The following is a 17,897-nucleotide window of genomic DNA, read 5'->3' on the forward strand; positions in this document are numbered from 1 at the left end:
GGGGATGTTGTTTTTCAGAGTTTTAAAAATATGTACCTTAGGTGAATTAATGGAACAGATTAGGAATAAATAGATACATCGATCCTAAGGAGCATCTGGTGCCACATGCAGAGAGCTACATAATATCTTGTTGATCAGTTATTCAGCAGAAAAGGAGAAGTTAGGGAAAGCCATTGTGGGTTACTACCTTTATCCCCAGCCATTCATTGAGCCCATCTGCAGATCCTTCTGCCTCCCTGTAGCAAGGGTGGGGAATCTCAGGCCTGACAACCAGTTATGTCCCTCAGAGCAGAGCAAACCCAATAAAATTGATGGGCACGACTAAATGAAGTCTAATTTCAGTGAGTGTACTGTAAGCAAAATTTAGTTGGGTACAATTCACGGTGTAAGTAAATAAATTAGTAGTCTTTTTTCTAAAAGGGTTGCTTGCACTCAGCTCCAGCTGTTGGACTGGAAGGTAACGGCATGTGCACCACCTGTTTGCACACATTGTTCACACTATGCCCTAGCTCTGTAGTCTTCAGCTTTTCAGAATCAGGGCACACCTTTGAGTATAAAATACTTGGGGGTATTTATTTTGTTTTACCATATATTTGTATGGTGGTAGTGCTGCTGTTGAGCATCACCACTTAGGTCAGGCTGTGAACCAGAAGTTGGTTCTGACCAAACAGATTAATACCGGTGCCCTAGCTGGATTGGACAACTAGCCTTTTTTAGTCTCCCAAAGAGAGAGAGAAACTACTAGCATGCAGCTAAAGGGCACTTAATGGAGGTGTTTAAACCAGTGAAGGGGACTATGAAACGTGATCATTCCATCCTTTTACGTTGCCCCATAATAGTAGAACAAGAGGTCACCATGAGATGCTAATGGTAGCTTAATTTAGCTCATCTGAAAGATTTTTTTTCCCACACAGCAGGTTGTGTATGAAATTTACACTCCCTCAGGAAGTCAGGGAGTGGGGGTCACTGTAAAAGGTTTTTTTAAAAAAAAATGGGCTGCTTAATTTTGGGAGGGGAAACATTAGCATTACTTTTATGACAGTGCCTCATGGAGTTTCTCATTCTGCTGAACTGCACAAATCCAATAAGGACACCATGACAAACAGATGAAAGTGGTATCTAAGCATTGGATATACATTCACTCAGGACAGAGATACGATTGTATGCCCTATGCAGCATTTGTGCTTTAACCACATCTTCCTCCTCTTTACCTCACCGGCCTTGTGCCCATATTAGGATGATGGCTCATTTGCATTTGTCAGTACAAAGAGGGAATTTTTTTTACACTCAGTTCTTTGAAAGAAAGCAATTCCAGGGGCTCTCTCTCTCTCTCTCTCTCTCTCTCTCTCTCATTCTTTGTATATATAAAGCAGAAGCATTTACTTGATTTTTAGTGAGATAATTCTAGCATGAGCCCAAAAACCTACTGACACAGATGTACCTTATATATGTACCTTCAGATCTTACCACCAGCTGCCTATCTATCTTGTTTGCCCTTTCTTTTTCCTTTTTCGCAGACTGCATTGGTATTCAAAACCATTTAAGACGTCAGGGATGTTTTCCACCTCTTGTTATTTCCTCTTGTTGTCTTCTGCGGGCAATCTCACAAACCATCAGTGCCAGGAAGATCCTTCCACAGAAGCCTTTAATTGGCTGGCTGACATGTCAATTTCTCCGTATTTGGTTGGCGTGGGAGAGAGAGATTGCTCATCGACCAGTCAGACCTGGACATTCTAATGATGTCAGAGCTGTACATTCCTGTGCTCTGTATGAGCAGTGACTTTACACATTCATTTTCTTCTGGTAGCACTCAAAGGAAAGTCCATCTCTTCTCCTCATGATGCTCTCACAGGTTTCACAGTTCTGAGCCTTATTCCCAGTATGAATTGCAAGTGTCAGGTCCTTCTCTCAATTGTTTTAAGTGAGTAATGTATCACCCTAGCCTCCTGGATAGATTATATAGCTATACAGTGGTACCTCAGGTTACAGATGCTTCAGGTTATAGACGCTTCAGGTTACAGACTCCACTAACCCAGCAATAGTCCCTCGGGTTAAGAACTTTGCTTCAGGGTGAGAACAGAAATCGTGCAGCGGTGGCGTGGTGGCAGGAGGAGGCCCCATTAGCTAAAGTGGTACCTCAGATTAAGAACAGTTTCAGGTTAAGAACGGACCTCCAGAACGAATTAAGTTCTTAACCTGAGGTACCACTGTATAGGTCCTCCCTTTAGCACCTACAACAATAAGGCCCAAACTCAGTGCTTGGGCATACCAATCAATATAAACAAATTATTTAAATAATTAAAGGTTTCTGTGAAGGAGAAGAAAATGCCCGTTCACTGCTCTGGCCTTGCTTCTTTCCAATCAGGAAATTCTTCCCCAACTGCATCAAGTGACAAGCAGATCACTCAGTTATTCCTGGTACAGAGATGCTGTGGACTTATACACCCCTTAGTGTAGGTTACACTGATCTTAACATGCAAACTTTGTCTGAATGTGTTGTTGCAGTTGGCTCCCTCTTGATGCAGGCCGTGGGAGTATGCCAGATTACAGAAAAGATAGGCTGACAGTTCTTCCTAGGACAGCCATCTCAGAGGTTCCCATGTGCTCCCAGCAGGGAGAGCCTTAAGCCAGTGGTGTCTACTCCAGCATTAATAACCCAACAAGGTGGAAACAAGCAAAAAGGTTTTCTGGTTCTTCTGAAAAAATAAGACTGCATAATATAAAATATTTTTGGCTGTAAGAGGACATGGAGTTATTGCACTCCTATGAGCTTGCATATAGGCAAGGACCAAACGCAAACAAATCCCAAACCAAGGATTCCTTTACTGGGGTAAGAAGAATAAGAAGAAAGAACAGGAGCACCCATTGCCTTGTGTTCTCACACTATTCAAGGTTGGGAGGCTCACAACTCCATGCCTTCCCAGTGCCAGCTATCTGAGGCATCCATCTTTTCTCTATGCTCAATTGGCTGCTAAAAGCTGTCTCTGTTTGATCAGGATGAGCTACCCTCTTAAGAAGTCTGAGACAGGTTTAGAGGCAAGTAAATGGGGCAGCTAGCATGGTGCACAGCTCTGACAGAACTTCACTATAATATTCTGCAAACTTCCAAGTGGGTTCTGATGCGCATCACTCTTGAACAAAGTATATGGATTACCCTTTTAAAATTTATTTATTTTCACAATCCACCTACATATGGAATTGCCAGATTGGTCCATAGCTGGAAAAGAATTGGAAAAACTGGCCTATATTGCACATGTTCCTTAGGCTCATGTTGGTCTGAGCCAATTGCTATGTTCTGAGCTGACTAGAAAAGCAAGGCGATTTCTTCTCAGTAATAAGATTGTACAAGGTTGTTGAAGCACTTAGTTCCTTCCATTGATGAGTATCTCTGCTCTACCATTTTATAATTTCCCAAATCAATACTCAACCCAACAGAAAACTTCTGTGAACCATAACTCATTAAGCTTTAGTACAATTTAAGACAAGGACCTTGCATGCATGAGGCCATCAGGCACTGATATTGACTCTCCAGGACATTTTTAAGGCTATTTATATCACAATAAAGTCTCTTTATTAGCTTCATCAATCAAGAAAAAGGCCATGTTTTGGCCTGAAAATGACTTTGTCTTAGTCTTGGCAAAGGAGAAGAATGAGGATTCCTGGGATCCATTATCTTCAGTCTCATTTGAAACAATCTAATTGCAACCATATGTAAGAATTTCGGGCTGCTAAAATAAGTGGGAGAAACATTGCTAATTGTGGTGTTACCTTTATAATCAGAATGGCCTTTAGGTGCTATGCAAGAAGTTACTGGATGGAAAGTGTCAACAACTAGCTCAAACAAGATGGCACCGTTTTGCAATGAAAATAACTGTAATGTGATATATTGATTGAGAAAGCATTGGCTCAGCAAAATCTAGGTTCAAATCCTCATCCATTGACAAAGCTCAGTGAGTGGGCTTAGGACAGTAGTTGCCAACTCACTTCCCCACAGACCACTTGAAAATTGCTGATGGTCTTGGCCAGGGGTCAGCAACCTTTTTCAGCTGTGGGCCAGTCCACCATCCCTCAGACCATCCCTCAGACCCTAACCCTAACCCTATGCCCCACAAATAACCCAGAGATGCATTTTAAATAAAAGCACACATTCTACTCCTGTAAAAACACCAGGCAGGCCCCACAAATAACCCAGAGATGCATTTTAAATAAAAGGGCACCTTCTACTCATGTAAAAACATGCTGATTCCCGAACCGTCCGCGGGCCGGATTGAGAAGGCGATTGGGCTGGATCCAGCCCATGGGCCTTGGGTTGCCTACCCCTGGTCTTGGCTGACCCCTTAATTATTTATCCACTTGTTGTATCAGTTGTAGTGTGCTATGTCAGATGTTCTGTGATTTGTAATTCCACAGAATTCAAATTATGATACAATAACACGCCCTCCAACATTTACCAGTAGAAAATTGGGGCACATGTCAGCTGGCTCGCTTGCACAGGACCATGGCACCAAATGACGCACAAGCCTCCCCTGCTGCAGCCCCTACCTGACAGCTGCTCACTCTCTTCCCTCCTCAATTGGTATCTTCGTCCGCACTGCACCTCACACCGCCATGACTTTGGTGGCAGCAGATAGTGGCTGGCAAGAGTGTCATGGGCATTTGCGGCTTCCACTCCGGCGGGGAAATGCTCCCCCCCCCCAGACACAAGGGTTCTGCTTCACAAAGGTTCCCTTGCTAAGCAGAATCGCCTGCTGCAAGTGCCGGCTCATTCTCCTCCCATGCTAGGATTATATAAGGACCCAAAAGGAGCTCTAAGATGCAGCTTTTCAGTTTGGGAAAACACACATGCAGCAACCAATTGCCATAATTTAAAATGCTGGATCAAGAAAGACCTTCATCTTGGGGGCTCGTCTCTGCTCTCTATAGCAAATACCACACACACTCACACATAACATCTGCTGTTAATAAGCTTGGTACACGATGACCTGGTGTCCTTTGTTGCCAGTACCATCTGTTTTTAGCACTGCATCCGTCAGCATCTCTGGTGTGCATGCTGTCATTTGTGGATGACTATATTTAGTTTACATACCTTGATTAACAGGTGGTATCAAGCTGGCATTGCCCACTAGTTTCTATCAAGACCAGCAGAATGTACTTATTAGTATTCCAGTCCAGCAGCATCAATTTTCTTCTCTCCTTTTCCACCCTCCTTGCAGATTTCACACCTCAGGCTTTGCTTACCTGGGAGTAAGTTAATAGGAGCAGTTGTTCAGGTAAAGAGACAGCAGGTTGGCATCACTCGCAGGGGCCTCTGAGATTAAGCAATAATGCCAGAGCTTTAAAGTAGTTACAGATATTTGATAACTAATTGGTTGGGAAATCAATTTATTTTAATTACACCAGTTAAATAAAGCAGAGAGATAAAAAGACTTTGAATTCCTGTGGTGCTAAACCACTGTCAAGGGGAAAGTGAGTGTGCGAGAACCCATTATATCACTGCTTTTATGCCACCAGGGGCTTTTAAGTTGCTGAGAAGGCTTCTTATGAACGTAGCTATGCTCTTATCTCCCTGAGGTTTAGAATTAGAAATGCAAAGAGATTATTTCTGTAGCCTGTTGCAAACGTCTGCTGAGGAGTGGGAAGGTGAGACTATTACAACCTTGTGTTAGCCGAGAAGTTCTAATCATTTTTCCACCCTGCTCTAGTCTTTTTTGCTGCTTAGGCCCTAAAATGCAATGAATTTGACAGGCCATCTGTCTGTGTGTTTCAGGGCGTGGGTGGGTGTACACATACATACATACACACAAAAATGTTTTAAAAAAGGTATGAAAATCAGTCTAGTTACAACTTGTAAGCTCTGTTGAAGGTTAAAACAGAAAGCTTCTTATAAAACCTGCAACACAATAAGATACTTGTTTATAGTTATTATTCTTAAGATAGCCGTGAATCAGCTTAGTATCAGGCCTTATCCATGTCCCTCTTCGAGAGATCAATTGATCCTTACAGCCTTTGCTTCCTTCTTCCCAAAGATCAGTTATAAATCAGCTCCTAACTTTCATGCTGACAGTAAAAAAGAAAAGAAGAAAAAGTCTTCCATCAAATAAACCCTGCCATTTCTTTTTTCTCTTCTACTTATTTATTTATAACTGCATCTTCCTTTGGAAAGGCTCATTGTGGGTGCAGGGATGAAGGTGAGTTTAGATCAAAGCTCCCAAGAGACCTCATTCCCGGCATTCTTTCTCTCTCGTTTCCTGCCTCAAGCCCTTTTCAAATAATTCCCTCACACAGCCCACAGTGGACAAAAGTGACACATCCGTGACATGCAGAAAACTCAAAGATGCTAGAAGAGGAGAGAAAAAGTTTACTTTAGTTCCCTACTTAATATAAATGGCACAGAATCTCTTATAGTACACCTTATATACAGTACTAAAAAATATTAATCTCATCTATCTATCTATCTATCATCTCCCAAGAGAGAGAGAGAAATGAAGAAATTGAAGAGACTCAAAACCAGACACCTGATGTGACTACCTCCCTTTGCTTAAATGCAGAGGTAGCATTGCCCATCCCTTTGTGTTTAGTCCTAGACCTTTGTATACATTCTTGATTCTTTCTTAGATTCTTCTTGCTTTTGACTTGTTAGCATGGTCCCTCCAAACAGATTCAAGTTTTTGCTTACCCAAACCTACACATACTTAGAAATCTTAAACTTCCCTTTCAACTCAGCTGTGTTGCAGCTCTTTCACGCTTCCTGCCCCACTTTATTTGTTAGTTCACAGAAAGAAAAGCAAACTATCTTCAACTTGCCTGTACCTTCCTGTAAATGAGGCACCCTAAACTGAACAGAGGCATTGTGGATGAGTTGTGTGTGTGTGTGTGTGTGTGTGTGTGTGTGTGTGGTGATCATTATTGTTAAAAATGAATAGAAGCAGAACAGCTGAGAGTGAATCTGCCACTTGGTGCCTTTCTTGATGAGCATCATTTGCTGATGGTGTTTCAGAGCTGGCCTTAGATATGGAAATGAGACTGTGCATATGTGTCTTGCTCAGAAAGCTGTTCTTAGCTTTCAAGTAGGAGCAATATATGGGAAGCAAAGCAGGTAGGTTAAGCACATCAGAAGATTCGTCAATGCTAGACTTTTCTTTACATTTCTCTGTGCTTCAACAACCAGAGCAGTATGCACACTAAGAACAATGGCAGGGATGGATATAAGAAGGCCTCACTTTCCATTCTGTGTCATAGCATCACATGCAGCACTGTTTCCAACCTGCTGCACTTCATCTTCCATCAAAAAATATGTTGTCTCCCCGCCCACTGTGGTTAAATTATGTTGCCATTACATTATCTCCCTCTTGGACTACTGCAACGCGCTCTACGTGGGGCTACCTTTGAAGGTGACCCGGAAACTGCAATCAATCCAGAATGCGGCAGCTAGACTGGTGACTGGGAATGGCCCCCGGGACCACATAACACCGGTCTTGAGAGATCTGCATTGGCTCCCAGTACGTTTCCGAGCACAATTCAAAGTGTTGGTGCTGACCTTTAAAGCCCTAAACGGCCTCGGCCCTGTATACCTGAAGGAGCATCTCCACCCCCATCATTCAGCCCGGACACTGAGATCCAGCACTGAGGGCCTTCTCGGTAGTGGCACCCGCCCTGTGGAATGCCCTCCCTTCAGTTGTGAAGGAAATAAGCAGCTATCTTCTCTTTAAAAGACATCTGAAGGCAGCCCTGTTTAGGGAAGTTTTTAATATTTAATGCTGTATTGTTTTTAACACTTGATTGGAAGCCGCCCAGAGTGGCTGGGGAAACTCAGCCAGATGGGTGGGGTATTAATAATAATAATAATAATAATAATAATAATAATAATAATGTATTCCTTCTCATTAATTTCAGTGCAAAGAAAACATCATGAAAGGGTGGTTGTGTATCAATTATGTATAGTTTGAGGACTGAAAGCAAGAACAACATCAAATACCAATCATATTCACTGGATTGATTTCCATTCCAGACAAGGGATTGATAACCGTTAACAGGCAATTTCTATTTCTGTTTTTATTTCTGTTGGAATTCTGTGGCCTCCCTAATGGCAAGTGCTTATATCTTCACTACCATGTCAATATCTCTTCCATCTTTGCCTCCTCCAGCAAAGCTGCAAAAAATTATAAAGTCACTGCATTTATAAAAGATATTAGTGGTTACTGGTGAGATGTATTCTGCTAGCAACACATAGAGATGGGCTTATCACCAACTTTTGTGGGATAACCAGCCTCATATAACCAACATGCTTGAGTCTAATTAAAGTATGAAGGAGTTAAAACCATAAGAGTGCCCTGGCAGGCTTAGCTCACCTTGGGAGGGATTAGATAATCAGCACTTTGTTCCCCTTCATTCCACCTGAGAAGCTCAGGGTGTGAGAAGGCCTGAGCTAGTTGCTGCAACTCAGACCACATGGCTGTTACAAGCCAAGCTGAAGTTCCTATACCAATAATTTAGGAACTTCCACCACTGTAACTAAGTCATGTTTTACTACCTTTTCCTGAATGCTGTATGGAAAAGCATATGAATCTGACCTTTGAAGAATTTGTAAGTAAACCAATTTTTAACTTATCAAATGTGTGGTCTTCTGTGCTGGGGGAAGAGGGAAATTTTGGATCTCACAAGGGCAAATTTTAAAGGTCTAACAACCTATATGTCCATGTTTACCTTTGCTGCATATTTTGTGGTTTTAAATCTGCTGAGGTCCTCTCACCAAAGACTACTTGCCCCAAATCTTGATCTTTGCATCCAAAATATGTGTGTGTACACACATGTACACACACACACACACTTGCACCAAGACTTTTTTGATCCTGTGCCTGTGACAGCTGCATGAGAAATAACAGGGCAATGGATGCAGCTTTCTTCATCACTGCATCTCAATGCTGGATACTTCTGTACTTGTTATGTTGCTATCTGTCAGGCACCCTGAAAAGGCCCACATAACATATGGGAAAATATGCAAGGGTGTTTCTGCAGTATAAGCGATATACTGTATGTGCTTATTATTACACAGAGATTAGTTAAAAGTGGGAAATGTGTTGCATATGAAGATGAAACCGCTATAATAACATTGACTGCATGAGAAGCAAACCTATTAATGTTATGGATCAGTTTTTATCATCTCTGATGAATTATTTTTTTTATTCTGTGCCTTGCTTTGCTGATGTCTTTCTTCATTGATCATTCCTGTGTTTGTAGAATGATATTTGGGTGTGGGAGAAGCAAGGCAGGAAGCTTTGAAGTTCTCTCTCTCACACACACATTTTTGCTTCTTCTTTCTCTTTTTCACCTGTACAGTGTCTCTGTCTTGCCCTCATTTTCTTCCCCTTATTCTCCATTCCTTTCAGGGTTCGTCTTTACATCGCTAAGCTATGACTTTAACTAATTCTTCAGTAGCTGCATTGGGTGCCTTGATATCGCTTCTCCCCACCCCTTCTTTCACTGTGATCTATTACTGTTTTGCTCCATCTGTCTGATTGTCATTTTGCATTTTAACTGGGTTTAAGGGCATCAGGTGCTGTAGTTCTCTGATATAATAATAAATAAATAATTTATTATTTATACCCCACCCATCTGGCTGAGTCTCCCCAGCCACTCATATGAAAGAATGTTTCATATAGCCTAGGCAGGCTTGATAATTAGCAAGCATTAAGGAGTTCCAGCCAAACTTCCCCTCCTTCTCCCCCCCCCCCAAATAAATGTCCTTCAAAGCAAGCATTCAAAGAACTGAGTTGTTGTTGTTTTAAAAAAACCTTCTCATAATTGATCTATTTCAATGTTTAAAAATATTTTCTAGAATTTATCTGTTTCATCAAATACTAAATATTGTTCTATGCATGTCTAAAGGTAAAGGACCCCTGACAGTTAAATCCAGTCGCGAATGACTCTTGGGTTGCGGCACTCATCTCGCTTTATTGGCCAAGGGAGCCGACAGTTTTTCCGGGTCATGTGGCCAGCATGACTAAACCGCTTCTGGAGAAACCAGAGCAGCGCATAGAAATGCCATTTACCTTCCCGCCAGAGTGGTACCTATTTATCTACTTGAACTTTGATGTGCTTTCAAACTGCTAGGTTGGCAGGAGCAGGGACCGAGCAACAGGAGCTCATCCCTTCGTGGGGATTCAAACCGCCAACCTTCCAATTGGCAAGCCCTAGGCTCAGTGGTTTAGACCACAGTGCCACCCGCGTCCTTGCAAGTCTACTTCAATGTAAAGCCCACTATGTTCAAAGGGACTTACTCCCAGGTAAAGGGCATAGGAGTGCACCCCTGAATTCTGAAGTCATGACCTTATTCACCTTTGCAAATTCTAAATGAGCAAAATGGAACAAAGTTTGTTAGTTGTTAATATTTATAGTATACATTCCTACATATGAGGTACCCAAAGTGATGTAATTATTACTATGAATCTGGTTTCAAGGTTGGGGAATTGTATGTAGGGGAAAGCATTTTTCCCAAAGCTACTCATTTGACCTGATGGCTACTCAAGAATTTTGAACACAGAATTCCTATGTTCAATTTCAATGTTGGCCACAATAGAGACTATCTCACATGTGACATTCATTTTTTGTGCAAGTGAAAGCAAAAAAAATGCAGTGTCTATTTTTCCTTGTGTACAGGGTTTTGTTTTTTTTTTTTTTAGATAAATGGCTTCAAGTTACAAGAAATGAGATTCTGACTAAAAATCAGGGCATATTTTCTGACAGTAACAGCTGTTCAACAGTGGAAGCAACTCCCTTGGAAGGTTTGGGGACTCTCCTTCACTGGAGTCTTTTAAGCAGAGGCTGGATGGCCATCTGTCATGGATGCTTTAGCTGAGATCCCTGCATTGCAGGGGGTTGGACTAGATGACCCATGGGCCCCTCTCAACTCTATGATTCTATGAAAACATGTCTATATGTTGAAAAAATATTAATGGAATTTTCAAACATAATGTACCCATTTTATTAGGGGTGGGCATACCCCTTCAATCCCTCATGGAATCAATCCAGTAAAAATCAGATGGATAACTTTAAGTAACTATGATCCATAAATTATATCCAGATTTTAGACGTTCATAACCCAGGTGTCTTGTTTGGAGGAGCCTTGAGCTCTTAGATAATATGTGATAATAGAAGACACGTAGTGCAGCAACATTGCTGAAGCCAAGCAGGTGCAGGTCTGGATATGAGAATCTAGAACTTTGATGCAAAATAGACATTCAGTGGAGGGTAAACACTGTTGCCTCATCTGCTATGTCCTTCCCTGCCACCCCTATACCAGTATTCAAAGGAATACCTTTTACAGAAATAGTAGCAGTGGACATGGATGTCTATTGCTGTTTTGTATCAATTTTTCATTTTGATTGGGGTGGGGAACCTTTGGCCCTGTAGATGTTCCTGCACTACATCTCCCATCACCCTGACCTCTGGTCATGCTGGCTGGGGCTGATGGGAGTTGTAGTCCAACAACAGCCAGAGAGGCTATATGTTCCCCACCCCTGATCTTGAAATCACTGTCTTGAATAGAGAGATGAATGTTCTTCATAAATAAAATAGGGTTGAATTTTTGCTGTGGTTTTTCTTTGCCGTTGTTTTCCCAAATGCATCCCTTTATTTCATGCTCCAAGCCCTCTGGCATTGGTATAATGTTTTATTAAGCCTTGAAGTTGTATTTGTCTTTAGAATCCTTCCACATGTTTTTTGCACCATGCTTGCTTCTAATGCAAGGTTAAGTATGAACGCAGCCTGGCAAACAGTTTGTTGTTCTTGGTCTCAGTAGTATTTGGCTACTCTTGTGCAGCTATTTGCTTGGCTTAAGAAGCCAAAGAATTATAGAGTTCAGGAACCTCCTAGGGAAGTTTAATGTCTGTCATTGGTGGTAGTTGGTGGGTGTAACAGGTCCGCCCATTGTGTATCCATGAAATGTTTTTTGGCTCTACAAGATTCAAACAAACATCTATACATCAGTGCAGAAATCTAACAATCCACTTTATTCCTCTGCTATGTACTAATGCAATTCTAGAAACGAGGTTTTCTTTGAAGAGAGATATAACAATGGCAGGCTAGGATTTTGATGGCAGCCTCATGAGCCATGTTGGAATGGGATGTTCTGTTTTCAAGAGGTTGTGTTTCTGTCCAAGAAGCACTTGGACAACCACTTTCCTCCCATGCCTCCTGTAGAGGAAATTTTCTCAGCCCTCCCTCCCATAGTTTAGAGGCTTCCACTGGGGCTAGCTGCATCTGCTTGGTTAATAGGGCCAGAAATAAATTTTACTGTCATCCTTCTCTTAGGGAGAACTACACAACAATAGAACTCTGAGTCACCCTGGGGAACTGAATGTTGAAAGATTCAAGACTAGCAATATAAAGTACTTCTGATAGTTAAATTAAGGAATTCTCTCCCATAAGACGTATGGGACTTTGATGCCTTTAAAAGAGGATTAGACAACTTGATGGAGGGCACAGCTATCAATGGCTACCAGCTAGGATGACTATGTTCTACCTTTGCTCTTGGAGGCAGCAAGCCTCTGACTGCTGGTGGCTGAGGGACCACAACCAGGGAAGAATTTTGTCTTGGGTGTGGTGAGAGAGGGGAGCTGCTTGCAGCACCCATTCCGGCCACTGGATGATACTTAGGTCAGCTTTTGTCAACCTGGTGTCCCTCCAGATGTCTTCAACTACAACTCTCATCAGCCCTGGCCAGCACTTTGTTGCTCAAGTTGATTTTTTTACATGCTTTCTAATGTATTGTGGTATTTTAGGCATTGTGACATGGCTGCTTATTTGTGCTGATTGTTGTCTAGAAAGGTTTTGTTGTAATTGTTGATAGTGATTTTTCTGTTTTATTTTTATCTGCTGGTATTTTGAGAGTTAATTTTATTGTGTAATATTATATACTAAATGGATTGTGGACTGTTACTTTATTTGATATAAGTTGTTTATTTTAAAGCCATTTTTTAATTATGACTTATTTACTGTGCTTTTTTTCTGGGAGTACTTAAAGGTAGGCAGTACCGGGACATTTTTTTTTCAAATGTCCAAAGTGTGGCACTTACAGTAACAACTTCCTGGTGACTACCAGCACCTTTTTTTCTTTTTCTAAAAAAACCTGCTTATTTGCATTGGATCGGACTGTAGGTTGTGGGATCTTTCTTGTATGATTTTTGTTTCTACGGCTTGTAAACTGCCTTGTGTGTATAGCTATATAGAAAGGTGGCACATAAATCAAAAGTGAAATGAAATGGGAAAATAGTGTGCTCAGGTCCTGCTGGAGGGCTTCAGATTTGCCACTGTGAAAGCAGGATGCTGGGTCCTTGGCCTGATCCAGCAGTACTCTTCTTACATTCTGATGAAAAGAAACCATCTTTGTTTGCTTTGCTATGATGTCGTTCCTCCCCTGCCCCTTTCTGTATTGTGTCTAACAACAGCATTTGCTTTCCAGGATAACACTTTACAACACTTTAGAGAATTTGCCTGGCTTGTTTACTCTGGCTGCCAGGAGTCGGCATTGCTTTGCATTGAACAAGCAGCATTTGATCCCGTTTTATTTCCCTTCCTGCCATTTTGCTGCTGGCTCTGGAGGTGGCAGGGGGCTAGGATGGGTGGCAAGGGAAGTTGTTAGCTGAATCCTGCAAATTCATGTGAAATGGCAAGATTACAGCTGGCTCGTCAGCACTTGTGGTGGTGTGATCCTTAAGGGAAGGCAGGCTTTGTTTGGAGGCTTTAGCAGGTTGCGGTGCTTTCAGAAAGAGGCAACTTAACATTTGCAGGAGAAAAATGCACTGCACTCTTTCCAAACTATTTTTAAATCCTTTCCTCTTTTGTGCTTTCTTTATGCTAAGATTTCAGGTTTGTCTCCCTGTGTGTGTTTAAATCACTAAGGTATACCTTCCATCTGTATCTATTTATGAAATGCAGGGTCATAGCTCAGTTGGTTTTAGAGTAGTGCTGATAACGCCAAGGTTGCAGGTTCAATCCCCTAATGGGACAGCTGAATATTCCTGCATTGTAGGTGGTTGGACTAGATGGTCCTCAAAGTCCCTTCCAACTAAAATTCATTCTATGATTCTATGAAACATTCTACTGCATCTTGAAATTTTACCTAAATCATGAACATATTTGACAATTGTACCTCCTAAACTGGTGTAGTACTGTCTGTCTTAACTGAGCTGGCCTTTACAACTTTGCTATCGTATACTGAATATGAGTCATTCTTAGCACCAAAAGACATGCTGGCTTTTGGCACCAATGTGACTGCCATCAATACATGTGGACTGTTCCATTAAAGAACTGAAATATATTTTGGGTCTGAGTGTCTGTAGACATTAAGTCACCCATAAAACACATTTTTTTCAGAAAAAGTAGATATATTGATACAGATTTATGTAAAAGCATTCATACAAAGGCTGGATATCTTCTCCAATAACCTTAAATTATGCTGCCAATTACAGCTATGTAAAATGCATACTAGGAAATGTTCAGATGTAATTATTGTTATGTTCATTGATCCTTAATAAACATTTATAGTTGCTTAATATCGGATGGGTGCTATGCAGTGGCTGTCTGGACATCAACTAACTTGCCAGTTAATATTCTGTTAGTATTGAATTAACACTTATTACCCTCTGTTTGAGCAACTTGATGCAAATCTTTATTAAGGTGTGATCACAGGGCAAAGTGTTACGCAAAATAATGTATATACTTGGAATTTTCACATCTGGCTGTTGATTTCATCCACCCCAGTTTAAAGAAGAAAACCTATCTTATTGCACAAGCTGCCAAGGAATTAATAAAAGCTTTGGAGAAACTCAGTGATGTCCTCCTCTACCACAACTTGTATGCACAAGTGAGGGCTGAATAAGCTCTGTGCATGGACTGAGACTGGTTTTCCATGCAGATTCTCTGGATGGTTTTTTTTTTTTTTTACTGAGGACAGATGGTCATGTTTCTGCCTTTGGTCAGTAGCATGGAGAGTTAGTGTGTTATATTGGATATAAACTTGGGTTGAACATACTGGAGCTTACTGGGTGAATTTGGGCAAGTCACTATCTCTTGCCAGATTGTTGTGCAGGTGTCTCTTCCTGTGATATTTTCACACCTTTTCATGATTAGAGATCAGATTTGCATCCAGCAATGCTGAAGAGAGCAAATAGAGACTTGTTTGCCAGTGGGGACAACCAGGAAAGGAGGCTGTGAATGTTTTAGCAAAGCAGTGATCTGCGTTCGTAGTATATGGATCAGACCTACATTCGGTTTGAAGAACTCTGTAAATGTCTGACTTTTCCCCCAAGAAACCATTTGAAACCCTACTGCCAAATAGTTTTCTTATCTTTAGGTTCCAATCTTCATTCTTCTGCTCTCAAAATACACTTGTGTGAATAGAGCTGACAAAAGGTGAGAGAACAACAGCCCTGGAGACTGGAGGCTTTTATTTAGTTACAGAACAAGAAATACAGAGCAAGTGAAATGTCTCTTCGTATTCTGTTCATCGTTAAAAATACTGAGAGCAAGTTTTCAAACTAGCCTATGAAACTTAAATCAAGGCAGAGAGCAAAATAATCACAATTAATAAAAATAAATATTATATGCCTGGCATTTATGTATATTTGGTTGAATGAGCTGCCTTTTAAAAGGCAGAATAGCAACTATCATAGGAAGGTAGGAGGCTGCCCATTGGTTGAGCTGGCTGGCCACAGCTCTCTGGGGTTTCAGACAGCAAATGTTAGCCCTATCTGGAGATACAAGGGATTGTACCTGGGACCTCCTACATGCAGAACAGATGCTCTACCATTGAGCTATGACCCTTGATCAGAAAAAGGGTTAAGGACTCGGCTTAGACTCCCCAGAGACAAAGTAGCAAAGGAAAAATATGCATCAAGTGAGATATAGAGGCAAACTGAAGGGTTTTCCTCCAAACCAGTAGAAGTATCCATTGACCTAGGAAACATCAGGAACAAGCTGCATTGAGTCTCATTTACCATAAAAAAGGGCAGGGCGTAAATGTTGAGAAAAACGCATACATGCATGCCTACAGCTCCTCGTGGCAACAGATACTCCTCTGCATGCCTGTGAGAACATTCAGAACTTTTAAGTCTGAGATCTGCAGCAGCAGCCATATTTATTCATTTATTATATTTATATCCAGTGCTTTTTTTCTTTTAAAAAATGTTTAGGGGTACTCTCATTTCCCTACTCATATTGAAATGCTGCCCCTCAATGAGGCCAAACTTAGATTCACAAAATGTTCAGGGGTATGTGTACCCCTGCATACCCCTAGATAAAAGCACTGTTTATATCCCAGGGATATAATCTTATTCCACTTCCTGGTTTGTTTGTTTTCTAAATCAATAACCCTGTGAGATAGGTCATATTGAGGAGCAATGACTGTCCCATGGTCACCAAGTGAATGCCAGCACTCCTTTTCTTGGAGAACCATCAAATCTAGATGCTGCTAGTGAAAACTTAATTCAGGCCTGATCCAAATCACACCTAAATTATTATTATTTTCTAGTTGGGCCCAGTCTGAACCAGGTGCATAAAAGTTCACACACCATTGCACTAGGCCACTGCTCTATATAATATGTAGAACTGTTATTCACATGCTTTCTTCAAACTGCATGGAGAGTTTCCACACCAACACAACACACTCCTCAGCCTCACCTGGCATCTAATATTGATTGCAAACCTTGTCACTTCTGCAAAGAGCATGTGTTCTGTACATTGCAGTCAGGACTAAATGAAGGTTCAAAAGAGCTGTATATTTTACCATTGCACTCCAAATTGCATTTATGTGTTTTGAGTACTCAGCATGCTCCTCCTTCAAAGCTATGGTGGAAATGTTTTAGGCAGTTTGAAGTGCTTCTGTAAACCAAAACACACCATTGTTTCCCATCCGCTTCTTTTCAGCGTTGCCTCTCATTTTCCCTCACCTGTGAAAGCAAAGGGCAATGTTAGCAAAATCATAATCTTGCCTGGGAATAATTTATATTAGGTAGTGTATTCAGCGCAAATTTGATGGAGCTCCATAGCAGCAGTTATTCCAGATTAATTGCTCTGGAGGAAAAGGGCTGTGAGATTCTATGTATAGCCTCCTGGGTCAACTTCATCCTCTAGATGCAGCTGGGCCTGACTTTTTGAGAGCTTTGTTATTCTTTTACATAAAAGAACTGAATGACTAATGTAGCCTGCAAGGGCTGTCAGTCCCCCCTCCTGCTAGCAGATACCCCACTGTTATCGACAGCTGCAACTAGGGGCATGCCAGGTGGCAAACCGTACTGTGTTTCTGTCTGCCCTACATCTTCACCCTCCTTCTTCTCACCTCTGTATCACCTGGTTTTTCTAAGGACATTTAGGCAAGCACAATGGAAGGTTGCTAAAAACAGATCAGAATTCTCATACCATTTAGGCAGCGAATACACTGTATGGAGATCTGCTGTTGGCTAGGGGGCATGCAGCATCAAGTTTCCAGGAAAGATTAAAATGTCTAGTATAGCAATGGGCAAGAAAGGGGGTAGATAGCACACAACTCTAATGCCAAAAGGAGCTAGCGGGAGCCAGAACTGGAGAATAAATGCATAATGTAACAGCTGCATTCCTATAACAAACAGAAAGTACAGTTCATAGCCCTGACCTCTCGCTCCTTAAGCTGGCAGGGGGCTGCGGATATTTTGAGTCTGCTCTGCATTCAGCATCTAGGTACACATAGGGGGGAGGACTAAAAAGACTTTCACTTTATGTTCTCACTATTGGCAATGTCAGAGAGAAGCTTGTAGCCTGGAGATAAACAGTGCAGAAAACTTAAGAAGAGTTCTTGAACTCTCTTTAAAAAGCAGGGAGGGGGAGAATAAGGAGTGAAATAGTTATTCACACATTTTTGGGAC

The 17,897-nt window shown here is 41.5% G+C and overlaps 1 protein-coding gene across 3 annotated transcripts in view; it reads left to right on the top strand.

Annotated features, from left to right (window-relative positions):
* The window catches only part of LSAMP (limbic system associated membrane protein), a 446,642-nt gene that overhangs the window by 210,569 nt on the left and 218,176 nt on the right, over positions 1 to 17,897 (top strand). The gene's annotated exons all lie outside the window — the stretch shown is intronic.

This window comes from Podarcis raffonei, chromosome 4 (assembly GCF_027172205.1).
Source record: "Podarcis raffonei isolate rPodRaf1 chromosome 4, rPodRaf1.pri, whole genome shotgun sequence".
Classification (NCBI taxonomy): Eukaryota; Metazoa; Chordata; class Lepidosauria; order Squamata; family Lacertidae; genus Podarcis; species Podarcis raffonei.